Raw genomic sequence first — 22,005 nt, 5'->3', positions numbered from 1 at the left:
AAAACATAGACAGTAAGAAGAGTCAGTCTTCTTGTACTTAAGTCGGCGTTGTGGCTTTTGTATTTAATTAAGATGCAATATCTGTGTTTCATCGTCAATAAGAAGCTCAGAGGGATACAGTAAACCCGAAGTAAACCATCGGAATCTATAACTAGTTGTCACAGGAATGGTTCAAAACATAGACAGTAAGAAGAGCCAGTCTTCTGTACTTGAGTCGGCATTTGCCTTTTGTATTTAATTCCGATGCATTTCTGTGTTTCTTCGTCAATACGAAGGTCAGAGGGATACAGTATACCTGATGTGAATCATCGGAATCTATAACTAGTGTCGCAGGAATGGTTCAAAACATAGACAGTAAGATAAACAAGTCTTCTTGTACCTGAGTCGGCATTGTGCCTTTTGTATTTATTTAGGATTCAATTTCTGTGTTTCATCGTCAATAAGAAGGTCAGAGGGATACAGTAAACCTGAAGTGAAGCATCGGAATCTATAACTAGTGTCACAGGAATGGTTCAAAACATAGACAGTTGGAAGAGTCAGTCTTCTTGTACTTAAGTCGGCATTTTGCCTTTTGTATTTAATTCCGATGCAATTTCTGTGTTTCATCGTCAATAAGAAGGTCAGATGGATACAGTAAACCTGAAGTGAAGCATCGGAATCTATAACTAGTGTCACAGGAATGGTTCAAAACATAGACAGTAAGAAGGGTCAGTCTTCTTGTACTTAAGTTGGCATTGTGCCTTTTGTATTTAATTCCGATGCAATATCTGTGTTTCTTCGTCAATAAGAAGGTCAGTGTGATACAGTAAACCTGAAGTGAAGCATCGGAATCTATAACTAGTGTCACAGAAATGGTTGAAAATATAGACAGTAAGAAGAGCCAGTCTTCTTGTACTTGTGTCGGCATTGTGCCTTTTGTATTTAATTCCGATGTTATATCTGTGTTTCATCGTCAATAAGAAGGTCAGAGGGATTCAGCAAACCTGAAGTGAAGCATCGGAATCTATAACTAGTGTCACAGGAATGGTTCAAATCATAGACAGTAAGAAGAGTCAGTCTTCTTGTACTTAAGTCGGCATTGTGCCTTTTGTATTTAATTAAGATGAAATTTCTGTGTTTCATCGTCAAAAAGAAGGTCAAAAGGATACAGTAAACCTGAAGTGAAGCATCGGAATCTATAACTAGTGTCACAGGAATGGTTCAAAACATAGAAAATACGAAGAGTATGTCCTCTTGTACTTAAGTCGGAATTGAGCCTTTTGTATTTAATTCTGATTCAATTTCTGTGTTTCATCGCCAATAAGAAGGTCAGAGGGATACAGTAAACCTGAAGTGAAGCATCGGAATCTATAACTAGGGTCACAGGAATGGTTCAAAACATAGACAGTAAGAAGAGCCAGTCTTCTTGTACTTGAGTCGGCATTGTGCCCTTTGTATTTATGTCCAAAGTTATTTCTGTGTTTCATCGTCAATAAGAAGATCAGAGGGATTCAGTAAACCTGAATTGAAGCATCGGAACCACAGTCACAGGAATGGTTGAATACATAGACAGTAAGAAGAGTCAATCTTCTTGTACTTATGTCGGCATTGTGCCTTTTGTATTAATTCCGATGCAATTTACGTGTTTCATCGTCAATAAGAAAGTCAGAGGGATGCAGTAAACCTGAAGTCAATCATAGGAATCTATAACTAGTGTCACAGGAGTGGTTCAAAACATAGACAGTAAGAAGAATCAGTTTTCTTGTACTTAGGTCGGCATTGTGCCTTTTGTATTTAATTCCGATGCAATTTCTGTGTTTCATCGTTAATAAGAAGGTCAGAGGGATACACTAAACCGGAACTGAAGCATCGGAATCTTTAACTAGCATCACAGGAATGGTTCAAAACATAGACAGTAAGAAGAGTCAGTTTTCTTGAACTTAAGTCGGTATTGTGCCTTTTGTATTTAATTCCGATGCAATTTCTGTGTTTCTTCGTCAATAAGAAGGTCAGAGGGATACAGTAAACCCGAAGTGAAGCATCGGAATCTATAACTAGTGTCGCAGGAATGGTTCAAAACATAGACAGTAAGAAGAGCCAGTCTTCTTGTACTTGAGTCGGCATTGTGCCTTTTGTATTTAATTCCGATGCAATTTCTGTGTTTCTTCGTCAATAAGAAGGTCAGAGGGATACAGTAAACCTGAAGTGAAGCATTGGAATCTATAACTAGTGTCGCAGGAATGATTCAAATCATAGACAGTAAGAAGAGCCAGTCTTCTTGTACTTGAGTCGGCATTGAGCCTTTTGTCTTTAATACGGGTGCAATTATTGTGTTTCATCGTCAATAAGAAGGACAGAGGGATACAGTAAACCTGAAGTGAAGCATCGGAATCTATAACTATTGTCCCAGGAGTGGTTCAATACATAGACAGTAAGAAGAGTCAGTCTTCTTGTACTTAAGTCGGCATTGTGCCTTTTGTATTTAATTAAGATGCAATTTCTGTGTTTCATCGCCAATAAGAAGGTCAGAGGGATACAGTAAACCAGGAGTGAAGTATCGGAATCTATAACTAGTGTCATAGGAATGGTTCAAATCTTAGTCAGTAAGTCGAGTCAGTCTTCAACTACTTAAGTCGGCATTCTGCATTTTATATATACTTCCGATGCAATTTCTGTGTTTCATCGTCAATAAGAAGGTCAGAGGGATACAGTAAACCTGAAGTGAAGCATTGGAATCTATAACTAGTGTCGCAGGAATGATTCAAATCATAGACAGTAAGAAGAGCCAGTCTTCTTGTACTTGAGTCGGCATTGAGCCTTTTGTATTTAATACGGGTGCAATTATTGTGTTTCATCGTCAATAAGAAGGACAGAGGGATACAGGAAACCTGAAGTGAAGCATCAGAATCTATAACTAGTATCACAGGAATGGTTCAAATCATAGACAGTAGGAAGAGTCAGTCTTCTTGCACTTAATTCGGCATTGTGCCATTTGTATGTAATTCCGATGCAATTTCTATGTTTCATCGTCAATAAGAAGGTCAGCGGGATACAGTAAACCTGAAGTGAAGCATCGGAATCTATAACTAGTGTCACAGGAATGGTTCAAATCATAGACAGTAAGAAGAGTCAGTCTTCTTGTACTTATGTCGGCATTGTGCCTTTTGTATTAATTCCGATGCAATTTCTGTGTTTCATCGTCAATAAGAAGGTCAGAGGGATACAGTAAGCCTGAAGTGAAGCATCGGAATCTATAACTAGTGTCACAGAAATTGTTCAAAACATAGACAGTAAGAAGAGCCAGTCATCTTGTACTTGAGTCGGCATTTGCCTTTTGTATTTAATTCCGATGCAATTTCTGTGTTTCTTCGTCAATAAGAAGGTCAGAGGGATACAGTAAACCTGAAGTGAGCATCGGAATGTATAACTAGTGTCGTAGGAATGGTTCAAAACATAGACAGTAAGAAGAGCCAGTCTTCTTGTACTTGAGTCGGCATTTGCCTTTTGTATTTAATTCCGATGCAGTTTCTGTGTTTCTTCGACAATAAGAAGGTCAGAGGGATACAGTATACCTGATGTGAAGCATCTTAATCTATAACTAGTGTCGCAGGAATGGTTAAAAACATAGAGAGTAGGAAGAGTCAGTCTCCTTGTACTTAAGTCGGCATTGTGCCTTTTGTATTTAATTCCGATGCAATTTCAGTGTTTCATCGTCAGTAAGAAGGTCAGAGGGATACAGTAATCCTGAAGTGAAGCATCGGAATGTATAACTAGTGTCGCAGGAATGGTTCAAAACATAGACAGTAAGAAGAGCCAGTCTTCTTGTACCTGAGTCGGCATTGCGCCTTTTGTATTTAATTCGGATTCTACTTCTGTGTTTCATCGTCAATAAGAAGGTCAGAGGGATACAGTATACCTGAAGTGAAGCATCGGAATCTATAACTAGTGTCACAGGAATGGTTCAAAGCATAGAGAGTAGGAAGAGTCAGTCTTCTTGTACTTAAGTCGGCATTGTGCCTTTTGTATTTAATTCCGATGCAATTTCAGTGTTTCACCGTCAATATGAAGGTCAGATGGATACAGTAAACCTGAAGTGAAGCATCGGAATCTATAACTAGTGTCACAGGAATGGTTCAAAACATAGACAGTAAGAAGAGTCAGTTTTCTTTTACTTAAGTCGGCATTGTGCCTTATGTATTTAATTCTGATGCAATTTCTGTGTTTCATCGTCAATAAGAAGGTCAGCTGGATACAGTAAACCTGAAGTGAAGCATCGGAATCTATAACTAGTGTCACAGGAATGGTTCAAAACATAGACAGTAAGAGGAGTCAGTCTCTTTGTACTTAAGTCGGCATTGTGCCTTTTGTATTTAATTTCCGATGCAATTTCTGTGGTTCGTCGTCAATAAGAAGGTCGGAGGGATACAATAAACCTGAAGTCAAGCATCGGAATCTATAACTAGTGTCACAGGAATGGTTCAAAACATAGACAGTAAGAAGAGCCAGTCTCCTTGTACCTGAGTCGGCATTGTGCCTTTTGTATTTAATTCCGATGTTATTCCTGTGTTTCATCGTCAATAAGAAGGTCAGAGGGATTCAGTAAAACTGAAGTGTCGCATCGGAATCTATAACTAGTGTCACAGGAATGGTTCAAAACATAGACAGTAAGAAGAGTCAGTCTTCTTGTACTTATGTCGGCATTGCGCCTTTTGTATTAATTCCGATGCTATTTCTGTGTTTCATCGTCAATTAGAAGGTCAGCGGGATACAGTAAACCTGAAGTGAAGCATCGGAATCTATAAATAGTGTCACAGAAATGGTTCAAAACATAGACAGTAAGAAGAGCCAGTCTTCTTGAACTTGAGTCGGCATTGTGCCTTTTGTATTTAATTCCGATGCAATTTCTGTGTTTCTTCGTCAATAAGAAGGTCAGAGGGATACAGTAAACCTGTGGTGAAGCATTGGAATCTATAACTAGTGTCGCAGGAATGATTCAAAACATAGACAGTAAGAAGAGCCAGTCTTCTTGTACTTGAGTCGGCATTGAGCCGTTTGTATTTAATTCGGATGCAATTATTGTGTTTCATCGTCAATAAGAAGGACAGAGGGATACAGGAAACCTGAAGTGAAGCATCAGAATCTATAACTTGTGTCACAGGAATGGTTCAAATCATAGACAGTAGGAAGAGTCGGTCTTCTTGCACTTAATTCAGTATTGTGCCATTTGTATGTAATTCCGATGCAATTTCTGTGTTTCATCGTCAATAAGAAGGTCAGCGGGATACAGTAAACCTGAAGTGAAGCATCGGAATCTATAACTAGTGTCACAGGAATGGTTCAAAACGTAGACAGTAAGAAGAGTCAGTCTTCAAGTACTTATGTCGGCATTGTGCCTTTTGTATTAATTCCGATGCAATTTCTGTGTTTCATCGTCAATAAGAAGGTCAGAGGGATACAGTAAGCCTGAAGTGAAGCATCGGAATCTATAACTAGTGTCACAGAAATGGTTCAAAGCATAGACAGTAAGAAGAGCCAGTCTTCTTGTACTTGTGTCGGCATTTGCCTTTTGTATTTAATTCCGATGAATTTTCTGTGTTTGATCGTCAATAAGAAGGTCAGAGGGATACAGTAAACCTGAAGTGAAGCATCGGAATCTATAACTAGTGTCACAGGAATGGTTCAAAACATAGACAGTAAGAGGAGTCAGTCTCTTTGTACTTAAGTCGGCATTGTGCCTTTTGTATTTAATTTCCGATGTAATTTCTGAGTTTCATCGTCAATACGAAGGTCAGAGGGATATAGTAAACCTGAAGTGAAGCATCGGAATCTATAACTAGTGTCGCAGGAATGGTTCAAATCAAAGACAGTAAGAAGAGCCAGTCTTCTTGTACCTGAGTTTGCATTGCGCCTTTTGTATTTAATTCGGATTCTATTTCTGTGTTTCATCGTCAATAAGGTCAGAGGGATACAGTAAACCTGAAGTGAAGCATCGGAATCTATAACTAGTGTCACAGGAATGGTTCAAAGCATAGACAGTAAGAAGAGTCAGTTTTCTTTTACTTAAGTCGGCATTGTGCCTTATTTATTTAATTCTGATGCAATTTCTGTGTTTCATCGTCAATATGAAGGTCAGATGAATACAGTAAACCTGAAGTGAAGCATCGGAATCTATAACTAGTGTTACAGGAATGGTTCAAAACATAAACAGTAAGTAGAGTCAGTCTTCTTGTACTTAAGTCGGCATTGTGCCTTTTGTATTTAATTCCGATGCAATTTATGTGCTTCATCGTCAATAAGAAAGTCAGCTGGATACAGTAAACCTGAAGTGAAGCATCGGAATCTATAACTAGTGTCACAGGAGTAGTTCAAAATATAGACAGTAAGAAGAGCCAGTCATCTTGTACTTGAGTCGGCATTGTGCCTTTTCTATTTACTTCCGATGAATTTTCTGTGTTTGATCGTCAATAAGAAGGTCAGAGGGATACAGTAAACGTGAAGTGAAGCATCAGAATCTATAACTAGTGTCACAGGAATGGCCAAACCATCGACAGTAAGAAGAGTCAGTGTTCTTGTACTGAAGTCGGCATTGTGCCTTTTGTATTTAATTAAGATGCAATTTCTGTGTTTCATCGTCAATAAGGAGGTCGGAGGGATACAGTAAACCTTAAGTGAAGTATCGGAATCTATAACTAGTGTCATAGGAATGGTTCAAAACATAGTCAGTAAGAAGAGTCAGACTTCTTGTACTTAAGTCGGCATTGTGCCTTTTGTATATAATTCCGATGCAGTTTCTGTGTTTCATCGTCAATAAGAAGGTCAGCCGGATACTGTAAACCTAAAGTGAAGTATTGGAATCTATAACTAGTGTCACAGGAATGGTTCAAAACATAGACAGTAAGAAGAGTAAGTCCTCTTGTACTTAAGTCGGCATTGTGCCTTTTGTATATAATTCCGATGCTTTTTCTGTGTTTTATCGTCAATAAGAAGCTCACAGGGATACAGTAAACCCGAAGTGAAGCATCGGAATCTATAACTAGTGTCACAGGAATGGTTAAAACGTAGACAGTAAGAAGAGTCAGTCTCTTTGTACTTAAGTCGGCATTGTGCCTTTTGTATTTAATTTCCGATGCAATTTCTGTCCTTCATCGTCAATACGAAGGTCAGAGGGATATAGTAAACCTGAAGTGAAGCATCGGAATCTATAACTAGTGTCACAGGAATGGTTCAAAACATAGACAGTAAGTAGAGTCAGTCTTCTTGTACTTAAGTCGGCATTGTGCCTTTTGTATTAATTCCGATGCAATTTCTGTGTTTCATCGTCAATTAGAAGGTCAGAGGGATACAGTAAACCTGAAGTGAAGCATCGGAATCTATAACTAGTGTCACAGAAATAGTTAAAAACATAGACAGTAAGAAGAGCCAGTCTTCATGTATTTGAGTCGGCATTTGCCTTTTGTATTTAATTCCGATGCAATTTCTGTGTTTCTTCGTCAATAAGAAGGTCAGCTGGGTACAGTAAACCTGAAGTGAAGCATCGGAATCTGTAACTAGTGTCACAGGAATGGTTCAAAACATAGGCAGTAAGAAGAGCCAGTCTTCTTGTGCTTGAGTCGGCATTATGCCTTTTGTATATAATTCCGATGCAATTTCTGTGTTTCATCGTCAATAAGAAGATCAGACGGATACAGTAAACCTGAAGTGTAGCATCGGAATCTATAACTAGTGTCACAGGAATGGTTCAAAACATAGACAGTAAGAAGAGTCAGTTTTCTTGTACTTAAGTCGGCATTGTGCCTTTTGTAATTAATTCCAATGCAATTTCTGTGTTTCATCGTCAATAAGAAGGTCAGAGGGATACAGTAAACCTGAGGTGAAGCATTGGAATCTATAACTAGTGTCACAGGAATGGTTCAAATCATAGACAAAAAGAAGAAACAAATTTTCTTGTACTTAAGTCGGCATTGTGCCTTTTGTATTTAATTCCGATTCAATTTCTGTGTTTCATCGTCAATAAGAAGGTCACATGGATACAGTAAACCTGTAGTGAAGCATCGGAATCTATAACAAGTGACACAGGAATGGTTCAAACATAAACAGTAAGAAGAGTCAGTTTTCTTGTACTTAGGTAGGCATTGTGCCTTTTGAATTTAATTACGTTGCAATTTATGTGTTTCATCGTCAATTAGAAGGTCAGAGGGATACAGCAAACCTGAAGTGAAGAATCGGAATCTATAACTAGTGTCCCAGGAGTTTTTCAAAACATAGATATTAAGAAGAGTCTGTTTTCTTGTACTTAAGTAGGCATTGTGCCTTTTCTATTTAATTCCGATGCAATTACTGTGTTTCGTCGTCAATAAGAAAGTCCAAGGGATACAGTAAACCTGAAGTGAAGCATCGGAATCTAAAACCGGTCCCACAGGAAAGATTCAAAACATAGACAGTAAGGAGAGCCAGTCTTCTTGTACTTGAGTCGGCACTATGCCTTTTGTATTTAATTCCGATGCAATTACTGTGTTTCATAGTCAGTACGACGGTCAGAGGGGTACAGTAAACCTGAAGTGAAGCATCGGAATCTATAACTAGTGTCACAGAAATGATTCAAAACATAGACAGTAAGAAGAGTCAGTCATCTTGTACTTAAGTCGGCATTGTGCCTTTTGTATATAATTCCGATGCTATTTCAGTGTATCATCGTCAATAAGAAGGTCAGAGGGATACAGTAAACCTGAAGTGAAGCATCGGAATCGATAACTAGTGTCACAGGAATGGTTCAAAACATAGATATTAAGAAGAGTCTGTTTTCTTGTACTTAAGTCGGCATTGTGCTTTTTCTATTTAATTCCGATGCAATTTCTGTGTTTCGTCGTCAATAAGATGGTCCAAGGCATACAGTAAACCTGAAGTGGAGCATCGGAATCTAAAACCGGTCACACAGGGAAGGTTCAAAACATAGACAGTAAGAAGAGCCAGTCTTCTTGTACTTGAGTCGGCACTGTGCCGTTTGTATTTAATTCCGATGCTATTTCTGTGTTTCATCGTCAGTGCGACGGTCAGAGGGATACAGTAAACCTGAAGTTAAGCATCGGAATCTATAACTAGTGTCACAAGAATGGTTCAAAACATAGACAGTAAGAAGAGTCAGTCTTCTTGTACTTAAGTCGGCATTGTGCCTTTTGTATATAATTCCGATGCCATTTCTGTGTTTCATCGTCAATAAGAAGCTGCGAGGGATACAGTAAACCTGAAGTGAAGCATCGGAATCTATAACTAGTGTCAATGGAATGGTTCAAAACATAGACAGTAAGAAGAGTCAGTCTTCTTGTACTTAAGTCGGCATTGTGCCTTTTGTATATAATTCCGATGCAATTTCTGTGCTGCATCGTCAATAAGATGGTCAGAGGGATACAGGAAACCTGAAGTGAAGCATCGGAATCTATAACTATTGTCACAGAAATGGTTCAAAACATAGACAGTAAGAAGAGCCAGTCTTCTTGTACTTGAGTCGGCATTTGCCTTTTGTATTTGATTCCGATGCAATTTCTGTGTTTCTTCGTCACTAAGAATGTCAGAGGGATACAGTAAACCAGAAGTGAAGCATCGGAATCTATAACTAGTGTCACAGGAATAGTTCAAAACATAGACAGTAAGAAGAGTCAGTTTTCTTGTACTTAAGTCGGCATTGTGCCTTTTGTATTTAATTCCAATGCAATGTCGGTGTTACATCGTCAATAAGGTCAAAGGGATACAGTAAACCTGAAGTGAAGCATCGGAATCGATAACGAGTGTCACAGGAATGGTTCAAAACATAGACAGTAAGAAGAGTCAGTTTTCTTGTACTTAAGTCAGCATTGTGCCTTTTGTATTTAATTCCGATGCTATTTCTGTGTTTCATCGACAATAAGAGCGTCAGAGGGATTCAGAAAACCTGAAGTGAAGCATCGGAATCTATAACTAGTGTCACAGGAATGGTTCAAAACATAGACAGTAAGAAGAGTCGGTCTTCTTGTACTTAAGTCGGCATTGTGGCTTTTGTATTTAATTCCGATGCAATTTACGTGTTTCATCGTCAATAAGAAGGTCAGAGGGATACAGTAAACCTGAAGTGAAGCATCGGAATCTATAACTAGTGTCACAGGAATGGTTCAAATCATAGACAGTAAGAAGAAACAATTTCTCTTGTACTTAAGTCGGCATTGTGCCTTTTGTATTTATTTCCGATGCAATTTCTGTGTTTCATCGTCAATAAGAAGGTCACATGGATACAGTTAACCAGAAGTGAAGCATCGGAATCTATAACTAGTGACACAGGAATGGTTCAAAACATAAACAATAAGAAGAGCCAGTTTTCTTGTACTTAGGTCGGCATTGTGCCTTTTGCATTTAATTCCGATGCAATTTATGTGTTTCATCGTCATTAAGAAGGTCAGAGGGATACAGTGAACCTGAAGTGAAGCATCGGAATCTATAACTAGAGTCACATGAATGGTTTAAATCATAGACAGTAACAAGAGTCAGTTTTCTTGTTCTTATGTCGGCGTTGTGCATTTTGTATTTAATTCCGATGCAATTTCTGTGTTTCATCATCAATAAGAAGGTCCGAGGGATACAATAAACCTGAAGTGAAGCATCGGAATCTATAACTAGTGTCACAGGAATGGTTCAAAACATAGACAGTAAGAAGGGTCAGTTTTCTTGTACTTAAGTCGGCATTGTGCCTTTTGTATTTAATTCCGATGCAATTTCTGTGTTTCACCGTCAATAAGAAGGTCAGAGGGATACAGTAAACCTGAAGTGAAGCATCGGAATCCATAACTAGTGTCACATGAATGGTTCAAAACTTAGACAGTTAGATGAGTCAGTTTTCTTATAATTAAGCGGCATTGTGCATTTTGTATTTAATTCCGATGCAATGTCGGTGTTTCATCGTCAATAAGGTCAGAGGGACACAGTAAACCTGAAGTGAAGCATCGGAATCGATAACTAGTGTCACAGGATTGGTTCAAATCATAGACAGTAAGAAGAGCCAGTCTTCTTGTAGTTAAGTCGGCATTGTGCCTTTTGTATTTAATTAAGATGCAATTTCTGTGTTTCATAGTCAATAAGAAGGTCAAAGTAATACATTAACCCTGAAGTGAAGCATCGGAATCTATAACTAGTGTCACAGGAATGGTTCAAAACATAGACAGTAAGAAGAGTCTGTCTTCTTTTACTTAAGTCGGCATTGTGCCTTTTGTTTATAATTCCGATGCCATTTCTGTGTTTCATCGTCAATAAGAAGCTCAGAGGGATACAGTAAACCTGAAGTGATGCAACGGAATCTATAACTAGTGTCACAGGAATGGTTCAAAACATAGGCAGTAAGAAGAGTCAGTCTTCTTGTACTTAAGTCGGCATTGTGCCTTTTGTATATAATTCCGATGCAATTTCTGTGTTTCATCGTCAATAAGAAGGTCAGAGGGATACAGTAAACCTGAAGTGAAGCATCGAAATCTATAACTATTGTCTCAGAAATGGTTCAAAACATAGACAGTAAGAAGAGCCAGTCTTCTTGTACTTGAGTCGGCATTTGCCTTTTGTATTTGATTCCGATGCAATTTCTGTGTTTCTTCGTCACTAAGAAGGTCAGAGGGATACAGTGAACCAGAAGTGAAGCATCGGAATCTATAACTAGTGTCACAGGAATAGTTCAAACATAGACAGTAAGAAGAGTCAGTTTTCTTGTACTTAAGTCGGCATTGTGCTTTTTGTATTTAATTCCGATGCAATTTCTGTGTTTCATCGTCAATAAGAAGGTCTGAGGGATATAGTTAACCTGAGGTAAAACATCGGAATCTGTTAATAGTGTCACATGAATGGTTCAAAACATAGACAGTAAGAAGAGTCAGTTTTCTTGTACCTAAGTCGGCATTGTGCCTTTTGTATTTAATACCGATGCAACTTATGTGTGTCATCGTCAATAAGAAGGTCAGAGGGATACAGTAAAACTGAAGTGAAGCATCGGAATCTATAACTAGTGTCACAGGATTGGTTCAAAACATAGACAGTAAGAAGAGTAAGTTTTCTTGTACTTAAGTCGGCGTTGTGCCTTTTGTATTTCATTCCGATGCAATTTCTGTGTTTCATCGTCAATAAGAAGGTCAGAGGGATACAGTAAACGTGAAGTGAAGCATCGGTATCTATAACTAGTGTCACATGAATGGTTAAAAACATAGACAGTAAGAAGAGTCAGTTATCTTGTACTTAAGTCGGCATTGTGCCTTTTGTATTTAATTCCGATGCAATTTCTGTGTTTCATTGTCAATAAGAAGGTCAGAGGGATTCAGTAAACCTGAAGTGAAGCATCGGAATCTATAACTAGCGTCACAGGAATAGTTCAAAACATAGACAGTAAGAAGAGTCAGTTTTCTTGTACTTAAGTCGGCATTGTTCCTTTTCTATTTAATTCCGATGTAATTTCTATGTTTCATCGTAAATCAGAAGGTCAGAGGGATACAGTAAACCTGAAGTGAAGCATCGGAATCTATAACTAGTGTCACAGGAACGGATCGAAGCATAGACAGAAAGAAGAGACAGTTTTCTTGTACTTAAGTCGGCATTGTGCCTATTGTATTTAATTCCGAAGCAATTTCTGTGATTCGTCGTCAATAAGAAAGTCAGAGGGATACAGTAAACCTGAAGTGAAGCATCGGAATCTATAACTAGTGTCACAGGAATGGTTCAAAACATAGACAGTAAGAAGAATCAGTTTTCTTTTACTTAAGTCGGCGTTGTGCCTTTTGTATTTAATTCCGATGCAATTTCTGTGTTTCATCGTCAATAAGAAGGTCAGCGCGATACAGTCAACCTGAAGTGAAACATCGGAATCTATAACTAGTGTCACATGAATGGTTCAAAACATAGACAGTAAGAAGAGTCTGTTATCTGGTACTTATGTGGGCAATGTGCCTTCTGTATTTAATTCCGATGCAATTTCTGTGTTTCATCGTCAATAAGATGGTCAGAGGGATACAGTAAACCTGAAGTGAAGCATCGGAATCTATAACAGATGTCACAGGAAGGGTTCATAACATAGACAGTAAGAAGAGTCAGTTTTCTTGTTCTTAAGTCGGCATTGTTCCTTTTCTATTTAATTCCGATGCAATTTCTATGTTTCATCGTCAATAAGAAGGTCAGAGGGATACAGTAAACCTCAAGTGAAGCATCGGAATCTATAACTAGTGTCACAGGAGTGGTTCAAAACATAGACAGTAAGAAGGGTCAGTTTTCTTGTACTTAAGTCGGCATTGTGCCTTTTGTATTTAATTCCGATGCAATTTCTGTGTTTCACCGTCAATAAGAAGGTCAGAGGGATACAGTAAACCTGAAGTGAAGCATCGGAATCTATAACTAGTGTCACATGAATGGTTCAAAACTTAGACGGTTAGATGAGTCAGTTTTCTTATAATTAAGTCGGCATTGTGCCTTTTGTATTTAATTCCGATGCAATTTCTGTGTTTCATCGTCAATAAGAAGGTCAGAAGGATACAGTAAACCTGAAGTGAAGCATCGGAATCTATAACTAGTCGCACAGGAATGGTTCAAATCATACACAGTAAGAAGAGTCAGTTTTCTTGTACTTAAGTCGGCATTGTCCCTTTTCTATTTAATTCCGATGCAATTTCTATGTTTCATCGTCAATAAGAAGGTCAGGGGGATACAGTAAACCTGAAGTGAAGCATCGGAATCTATAACTAGTGTCACAGGAATGGAGCAAAGCATAGACAGTAAGAAGAGTCAGTTTTCTTGTACTTTAGTCGGGATTGTGCCTTTTGTATTCAATTCAGAAGCAATTTCTGTGATTCAACGTCCATAAGAAGGTCAGAGGGATACAGTGAACCTGAAATGAAGCATCGGAATCCATAACTAGTGTCACAGGAATGGATCAAATCATAGACAGTTGGAAGAGTCAGTTTTATTGTACTTAAGTCGGCATTATGCTTTTTGTATTTAATTCCGATTCAATGTGCGTGTTTCATCGTCAATAAGAAGGTCAGAGGGATATAGTAAACCTGAAGTGAAGCATCGGAATCTATAACTAGTGTCACATGAATGGAACAAATCATAGACAGTAAGAAGAGTGAGTTTTCTTGTACTTAAGTCGGCGTTGTGCCTTTTGTATTTCATTCCGATGCAATTTCTGTGTTTCATCGTCAATAAGAAGGTCAGAGGGATACAGTAAACCTGAAGTGAAGCATCGGAATCTATAACTAGTGTCACATGAATGGTTAAAAACATAGACAGTAAGAAGAGTCAGTTATCTTGTACTTAAGTCGGCATTGTGCCTTTTGTATTTAATTCCGATGCAATTTCTGTGTTTCATTGTCAATAAGAAGGTCAGAGGGATACAGTAAACCTGAAGTGAAGCATCGGAATCTATAACTAGCGTCACAGGAGTAGTTCAAAACATAGACAGTAAGAAGAGTCAGTTTTCTTGTACTTAAGTCGGCATTGTTCCTTTTCTATTTAATTCCGATGTAATTTCTATGTTTCATCGTCAATCAGAAGGTCAGAGGGATACAGTAAACCTGAAGTGAAGCATCGAAATTTATAAATAGTGTCACAGGAACGGATCGAAGCATAGACCGAAAGAAGAGACAGTTTTCTTGTACTTAAGTCGGCATTGTGCCTATTGTATTTAATTCCGAAGCAATTTCTGTGATTCGTCGTCAATAAGAAAGTCAGAGGGATACAGTAAACCTGAAGTGAAGCATCGGAATCTATAACTAGTGTCACAGGAATGGTTCAAAACATAGACAGTAAGAAGAATCAGTTTTCTTTTACTTAAGTCGGCGTTGTGCCTTTTGTATTTAATTCCGATGCAATTTCTGTGTTTCATCGTCAATAAGAAGGTCAGCGCGATACAGTCAACCTGAAGTGAAACATCGGAATCTATAACTAGTGTCACATGAATGGTTCAAAACATAGACAGTAAGAAGAGTCTGTTATCTGTTACTTATGTGGGCAATGTGCCTTCTGTATTTAATTCCGATGCAATATCTGTGTTTCATCGTCAATAAGATGGTCAGAGGGATACAGTAAACCTGAAGTGAAGCATCGGAATCTGTTAATAGTGTCACATGAATGGTTCAAAACATAGACAGTAAGAAGAGTCAGTTTTCTTGTACCTAAGTCGGCATTGTGCCTTTTGTATTTAATACCGATGCAACTTATGTGTGTCATCGTCAATAAGAAGGTCAGAGGGATACAGTAAAACTGAGGTGAAGCATCGGAATCTATAACTAGTGTCACAGGATTGGTTCAAAACATAGACAGTAAGAAGAGTGAGTTTTCTTGTACTTAAGTCGGCATTGTGCCTTTTGTATTTAATTCCGATGCAATTTCTGTGTTTCATCGTCAATAAGAAGGTCAGAGGGATACAGTAAACCTGAAGTGAAGCATCGGAATCTATAACTAGTGGCACAGGAATGGTTCAAAACATACACAGTAAGAAGAGTCAGTTTTCTTGTACTTAAGTCGGCATTGTTCCTTTTCTATTTAATTCCGATGCAATTTCTATGTTTCATCGTCAATAAGAAGGTCAGGGGGATACAGTAAACCTGAAGTGAAGCATCGGAATCTATAACTAGTGTCACAGGAATGGATCAAAGCATAGACAGTAAGATGAGTCAGATTTCTTGTACTTTAACCGGGATTGTGCCTTTTGTATTCAATTCCGAAGCAATTTCTGTGATTCATCGTCAATAAGAAGGTCATAGGGATACAGTAAACCTGGAGTAAAGCATCGGAATCTATAACTAGAGTCACATGAATGGTTTAAATCATAGACAGTAAGAAGAGTCAGTTTTCTTGTACTTATGTCGGCGTTGTGCATTTTGTATTTAATTCCGATGCAATTTCTGAGTTTCATCGTCAATAAGAAGGTCCGAGGGATACAATAAACCTGAAGTGAAGCATCGGAATCTATAACTAGTGTCATAGGAATGGTTCAAAACATAGACAGTAAGAAGGGTCAGTTTTCTTGTACTTAAGTCGGCATTGTGCCATTTGTATTTAATTCCGATGCAATTTCTGTGTTTCACCGCCAATAAGAAGGTCAGAGGGATACAGTAAACCTGAAGTGAAGCATCGGAATCTATAACTAGTGTCACATGAATGGTTCAAAACTTAGACAGTTAGATGAGTCAGTTTTCTTATAATTAAGCGGCATTGTGCCTTTTGTATTTAATTCCGATGCAATTTCTGTGTTTCATCGTCAATAAGAAGGTCAGAGGGATACAGTAAACCTGAAGTGAAGCATCGGAATCTATAACTAGTGGCTCAGGAATGGTTCAAAACATACACAGTAAGAAGAGTCAGTTTTTTTGTACTTAAGTCGGCATTGTTCCTTTTCTATTTAATTCCGATGCAATTTCTATGTTTCATCGTCAATAAGAAGGTCAGGGGGATACAGTAAACCTGAAGTGAAGCATCGGAATCTATAACTAGTGTCACAGGAATGGATCAAAGCATAGACAGTAAGAAGAGTCAGTTTCCTTGTACTTATGTCGGCGTTGTGCATTTTGTATTTAATTCTGATGCAATTTCTGTGTTTCATCGTCAATAAGAAGGTCCGAGGGATACAATAAACCTGAAGTGAAGCATCGGAATCTATAACTAGTGTCACAGGAATGGTTCAAAACATAGACAGTAAGAAGAGTCAGTTTTCTTGTACTTAAGTCGGCATTGTGCATTTTGTATATAATTCCGATGCAATTTCAGTGTTTCAACGTCCATAAGAAGGTCAGAGGGATACAGTGAACCTTAAATGAAGAATCGGAATCCATAACTAGTGTCACAGGAATGGATCAAAACATAGACAGTAGGAAGAGTCAGTTATATTGTACTTAAGTCGGCATTGTTCCTTTTGTATTTAATTCCGATGCAATGTGTGTGTTTCATCGTCAATAAGAAGGTCAGAGGGATACAGTAAACCTGAAGTGAAGCATCGGAATCTATAACTAGTGTCACATGAATGGTTCAAATCATAGACAGTAAGAAGAGTGAGTTTTCTTGTACTTAAGTCGGCATTGTGCCGTTTGTATTTCATTCCGATGCAATTTCTGTGTTTCATCGTCAATAAGATGGTCAGAGGGATACAGTAAACCTGAAGTGATGCATTGGAGTCTATAACTAGTGTCACATGAATGGTCAAAAACATAGACAGTAAGAAGAGTCAGTTATCTTGTACTTAAGTCGGCATTGTGCCTTTTGTATTTAATTCCGATGCAATTTCTGTGTTTCATCGTCAATAAGAAGGTCAGAGGGATACAGTAAACCTGAAGTGGAGCATCGGAATCTATAACTAGCGTCACAGGAATAGTTCAAAACATAGACAGTAAGAAGAGTCAGTTTTCTTGTACTTAAGTCGGCATTGTTCCTTTTCTATTTATTCCGATGCAATTTCTATGTTTCATCGTCAATAAGAAGGTCAGAGGGATACAGTAAACCTGAAGTGAAGCATCGAGAACTAGTGTCACAGGAATGGATCAAAGCATAGACAGTAAGAAGAGTCAGTTTTCTTGTACTTAAGTCGGCATTGTGCCTTTTGTATTTAATTCCGATGCAATTTCAGTGTTTCATCAACAATAAGAAGGTCAGAGGGATACAGTAAACCGGAAGTGAAGTATCGGAATCTATAACTAGTGTCACATGAATGGTTCAAAACATAGACAGTAAGATGAGTCAGTTTTCATGTACTTAAGTCGGCATTGTGCCTTTTGTATTTAATTCCGATGCAATTTCTGTGTTTCATCGTCAATAAGAAGGTCAGAGGGATACAGTAAACCGGATGTGAAGTATCGGAATCTATAACTAGTGTCACATGAATGGTTTAAAGCATAGACAGTAAGAAGAGTCAGTTTTCTTGTACTTAAAACGGCATTGTGCCTTTTGTATTTAATTACGATGCAATTTCTGTGTTTCATCGTCAATAAGAAGGTCCGAGGGATACAGTAAACCTGAAGTGAAGCATCGGAATCTATGACTAGTGTCACAGGAAAGGTTCAAAAATAGACAGTAAGAAGAGTCAGTTTTCTTGTACTTAAGTCGGCATTGTTCATTTTATATTTAATTCCGATGCAATTTCTATGTTGCATCGTCAATAACAAGGTCAGAGGGATACAGTAAACCTGAAGTGAAGCATCGGGAACTATAACTAGTGTCACAGGAATGGATCAAAGCATAGACAGTAAGAAGAGTCAGTTTTTTCTACTTAAGTCGGCATTGTGCCTTTTGTATTTAATTCCGAAGCAATTTCTGTGATTCATCGTCAATAAGAATGTCAGAGTGATACAGTAAACCTGGAGTATAGCATCGGAATCTATAACTAGTGTCACATGAATGGTGTAAAACATAGACAGTAACAAGAGTCAGTTTTGTTGTACTTAAGTCGGCATTGTGCCTTTTGTATTTAATTCCGGTGCAATTTCTGTGTTTCATCGTCAATAAGAAGGTCAGAGGGATACAGTAAACCTGAAGTGAAGCATCGGAATCTATAACTAGTGTCACAGGAATGGTTCAAAGCATAGACAGTAAGAACAGTCAGTTTTTTTGTACTTAAGTCGGCGTTGTGCCTTTTGTATTTAATTCAGATGCAATTTCTGTGTTTCATCGTCAATAAGAAGGTCAGCGCGATACAGTAAACCTGAAGTGAAGCATCGGAATCTATAACTAGTGTCACATGAATGGTTCAAAACATAGACAGTAAGAAGAGTCAGTTATCTGGTACTTAAGTGGGCATTGTGCCTTCTGTATTTAATTCCGATGCAATTTCTGTGTTTCATCGTCAATAAGATGGTCAGAGGGATACAGTAAACCTGAAGTGAAGAATCGGAATCCATAACAAGTGTCACAGGAACGGTTCATAACATTGACAGTAAGAAGAATCAGTTTTCTTGTTCTTAAGTCGGCATTGTTCCTTTTCTATTTAATTCCGATGCAATTTCTATGTTTCATCGTCAATAAGAAGGTCAGAGGGATACAGTAAACCTCAAGTGAAGCATCGGAATCTATAACTAGTGTCACAGGAATGGTTCAATACATAGACAGTAAGAAGGGTCAGTTTTCTTGTACTTAAGTCGGCATTGTGCCTTTTGTATTTAATTCCGATGCAATTTCTGTGTTTCATCGTCAATAAGAAGGTCAGAGGGATACAGTGAACCTGAAGTGAATCTTCGCAATCTATAACTAGTGCCACAGGAATGGTTCAAAACATAGACAGTAAGAAGAGTCAGTTTTCTTGTACTTAAGTAGGCGTTGTGCCTTTTGTATTTAATTCCGATGCAAATTCTGTGTTTCATCGTCAATAAGAAGGTAAGAGGGATACAGTAAACCGGAAGTGAAGCATCGGAATCTATAACTAGTGTCACATGAATGGTTCAAAAGTTAGACAGTAAGATGAGTCAGTTTTCTTATACTTAAGTCGGCATTGTGTCTTTTGTATTTAATTCCGATGCAACTTCTGTGTTTCATCGTCAATAAGAAGGTCAGAGGGATACAGTAAACCTGAAGTGAAGCATCGGAATCTATAACTAGTGGCACAGGAATGGTTCAAAACATACACAGTAAGAAGAGTCAGTTTTCTTGTACTTAAGTCGGCATTGTTCCTTTTCTATTTAATTCCGATGCAATTTCTATGTTTCATCGTCAATAAGAAGGTCAGGGGGATACAGTAAACCTGAAGTGAAGCATCGGAATCTATAACTAGTGTCACAGGAATAGATCAAAGCATAGACAGTAAGAAGAGTCAGTTTTCTTGTACTTTAGTCGGGATTGTGCCTTTTGTATTCAATTTCGAAGCAATTTCTGTGATTCTTCGTCAATAAGAAGGTCATAGGGATACAGTAAACCTGGAGTAAAGCATCGGAATCTATAACTAGTGTCACATGAATGGTTTAAATCATAGACAGTAAGAAGAGTCAGTTTTCTTGTACTTAAGTCGGCGTTGTGCCTTTTGTATTTAATTCCGAAGCAATTTCTGTGTTTCATCGTCAATGAGAAGGTCAGAGGGATACAATAAACCTGAAGTGAAGCATCGGAATCTATAACTAGTGTCACAGGAATGGTTCAAAACATAGACAGTAAGAAGAGTCAGTTTTCTTGTACTTAAGTCGGCATTGTGCCTTTTGTATATAATTCCGATGCAATTTCAGTGTTTCAACGTCCATAAGAAGGTCAGAGGGATACAGTGAACCTGAAATGAAGCATCGGAATCCATAACTAGTGTCACAGGAATGGTTCAAAACATAGACAGTAGGAAGAGTCAGTTTTATTGTACTTAAGTCGGCATTGTGCCTTTTGTATTTAATTCCGATGCAATTTCTGTGTTTCATCGTCAATAAGAAGGTCAGAGGGATACAGTAAACCTGAAGTGGAGCATCGGAATCTATAACTAGCGTCACAGGAATTGTTCAAAACATAGACAGTAAGAAGAGTCAGTTTTCTTGCACTTAAGTCGGCATTGTTCCTTTTCTATTTATTCCGATGCAATTACTATGTTTCATCGTCAATAAGAAGGTCAGAGGGATACAGTAAACCTGAAGTGAAGCATCGAGAACTATAACTAGTGTCACAGGAATGGATCAAAGCATTGACAGTAAGAAGAGTCAGTTTTCTTGTACTTAAGTCGGCATTGTGCTTTTTGTATTTAATTCCGATGCAATTTCAGTGTTTCATCAACAATAAGAAGGTCAGAGGGATACAGTAAACCGGAAGTGAAGTATCGGAATCTATAACTAGTGTCACATGAATGGTTCAAAACATAGACAGTAAGATGAGTCAGTTTTCTTGTACTTAAGTCGGCATTGTGCCTTTTGTATTTAATTCCGATGCAATTTCTGTGTTTCATCGTCAATAAGAAGGTCAGAGGGATACAGTAAACCGGATGTGAAGCATCGGAATCTATAACTAGCGTCACATGAATGGTTTAAAACATAGACAGTAAGAAGAGTCAGTTAACTTGTACTTAAGTCGGCATTGTGCCTTTTGTATTTAATTACGATGCAATTTCTGTGTTTCATCGTCAATAAGAAGGTCCGAGGGATACAGTAAACCTGAAGTGAAGCATCGGAATCTATGACTAGTGTCACAGGAAAGGTTCAAAAATAGACAGTAAGAAGAGTCAGTTTTCTTGTACTTAAGTCGGCATTGTTCATTTTCTATTTAATTCCGATGCAATTTCTATGTTTCATCGTCAATAACAAGGTCAGAGGGATACAGTAAACCGGAAGTGAAGCATCGGGAACTATAACTAGTGTCACAGGAATGGATCAAAGCATAGACAGTAAGAAGAGTCAGTTTTCTTGTACTTAAGTCGGCATTGTGCCTTTTGTATTTAATGCCGAAGCAATTTCTGTGATTCATCGTCAATAAGAATGTCAGAGTGATACAGTAAACCTGGAGTAAAGCATCGGAATCTATAACTAGTGTCACATGAATGGTGTAAAAACATAGACAGTAACAAGAGTCAGCTTTGTTGTACTTAAGTCGGCATTGTGCCTTTTGTATTTAATTCCGGTGCAATTTCTGTGTTTCATCGTCAATAAGAAGGTCAGAGGGATACAGTAAACCTGAAGTGAAGCATCGGAATCTGTAACTAGTGTCACAGGAATGGTTCAAAACATAGACAGTAAGAACAGTCAGTTTTCTTGTACTTAAGTCGGCGTTGTGCCTTTTGTATTTAATTCCGATGCAATTTCTGTGTTTCATCGTCAATAAGAAGGGCAGCGCGATACAGTAAACCTGAAGTGAAGCATCGGAATCTATAACTAGTCTCACATGAATGGTTCAAAACATAGACAGTAAGAAGAGTCAGTTATCTGGTACTTAAGTGGGCTTTGTGCCTTCTGTATTTAATTCCGATGCAATTTCTGTGTTTCATCGTCAATAAGATGGTCAGAGGGATACAGTAAACCTGAAGTGAAGAATCGGAATCCATAACAAGTGTCACAGGAACGGTTCATAACATAGACAGTAAGAAGAATCAGTTTT

This window comes from Schistocerca serialis, chromosome 10 (genome assembly GCF_023864345.2).
Source record: "Schistocerca serialis cubense isolate TAMUIC-IGC-003099 chromosome 10, iqSchSeri2.2, whole genome shotgun sequence".
Lineage (NCBI taxonomy): Eukaryota > Metazoa > Arthropoda > Insecta > Orthoptera > Acrididae > Schistocerca > Schistocerca serialis.
This window is presented reverse-complemented; position numbering follows the sequence as displayed.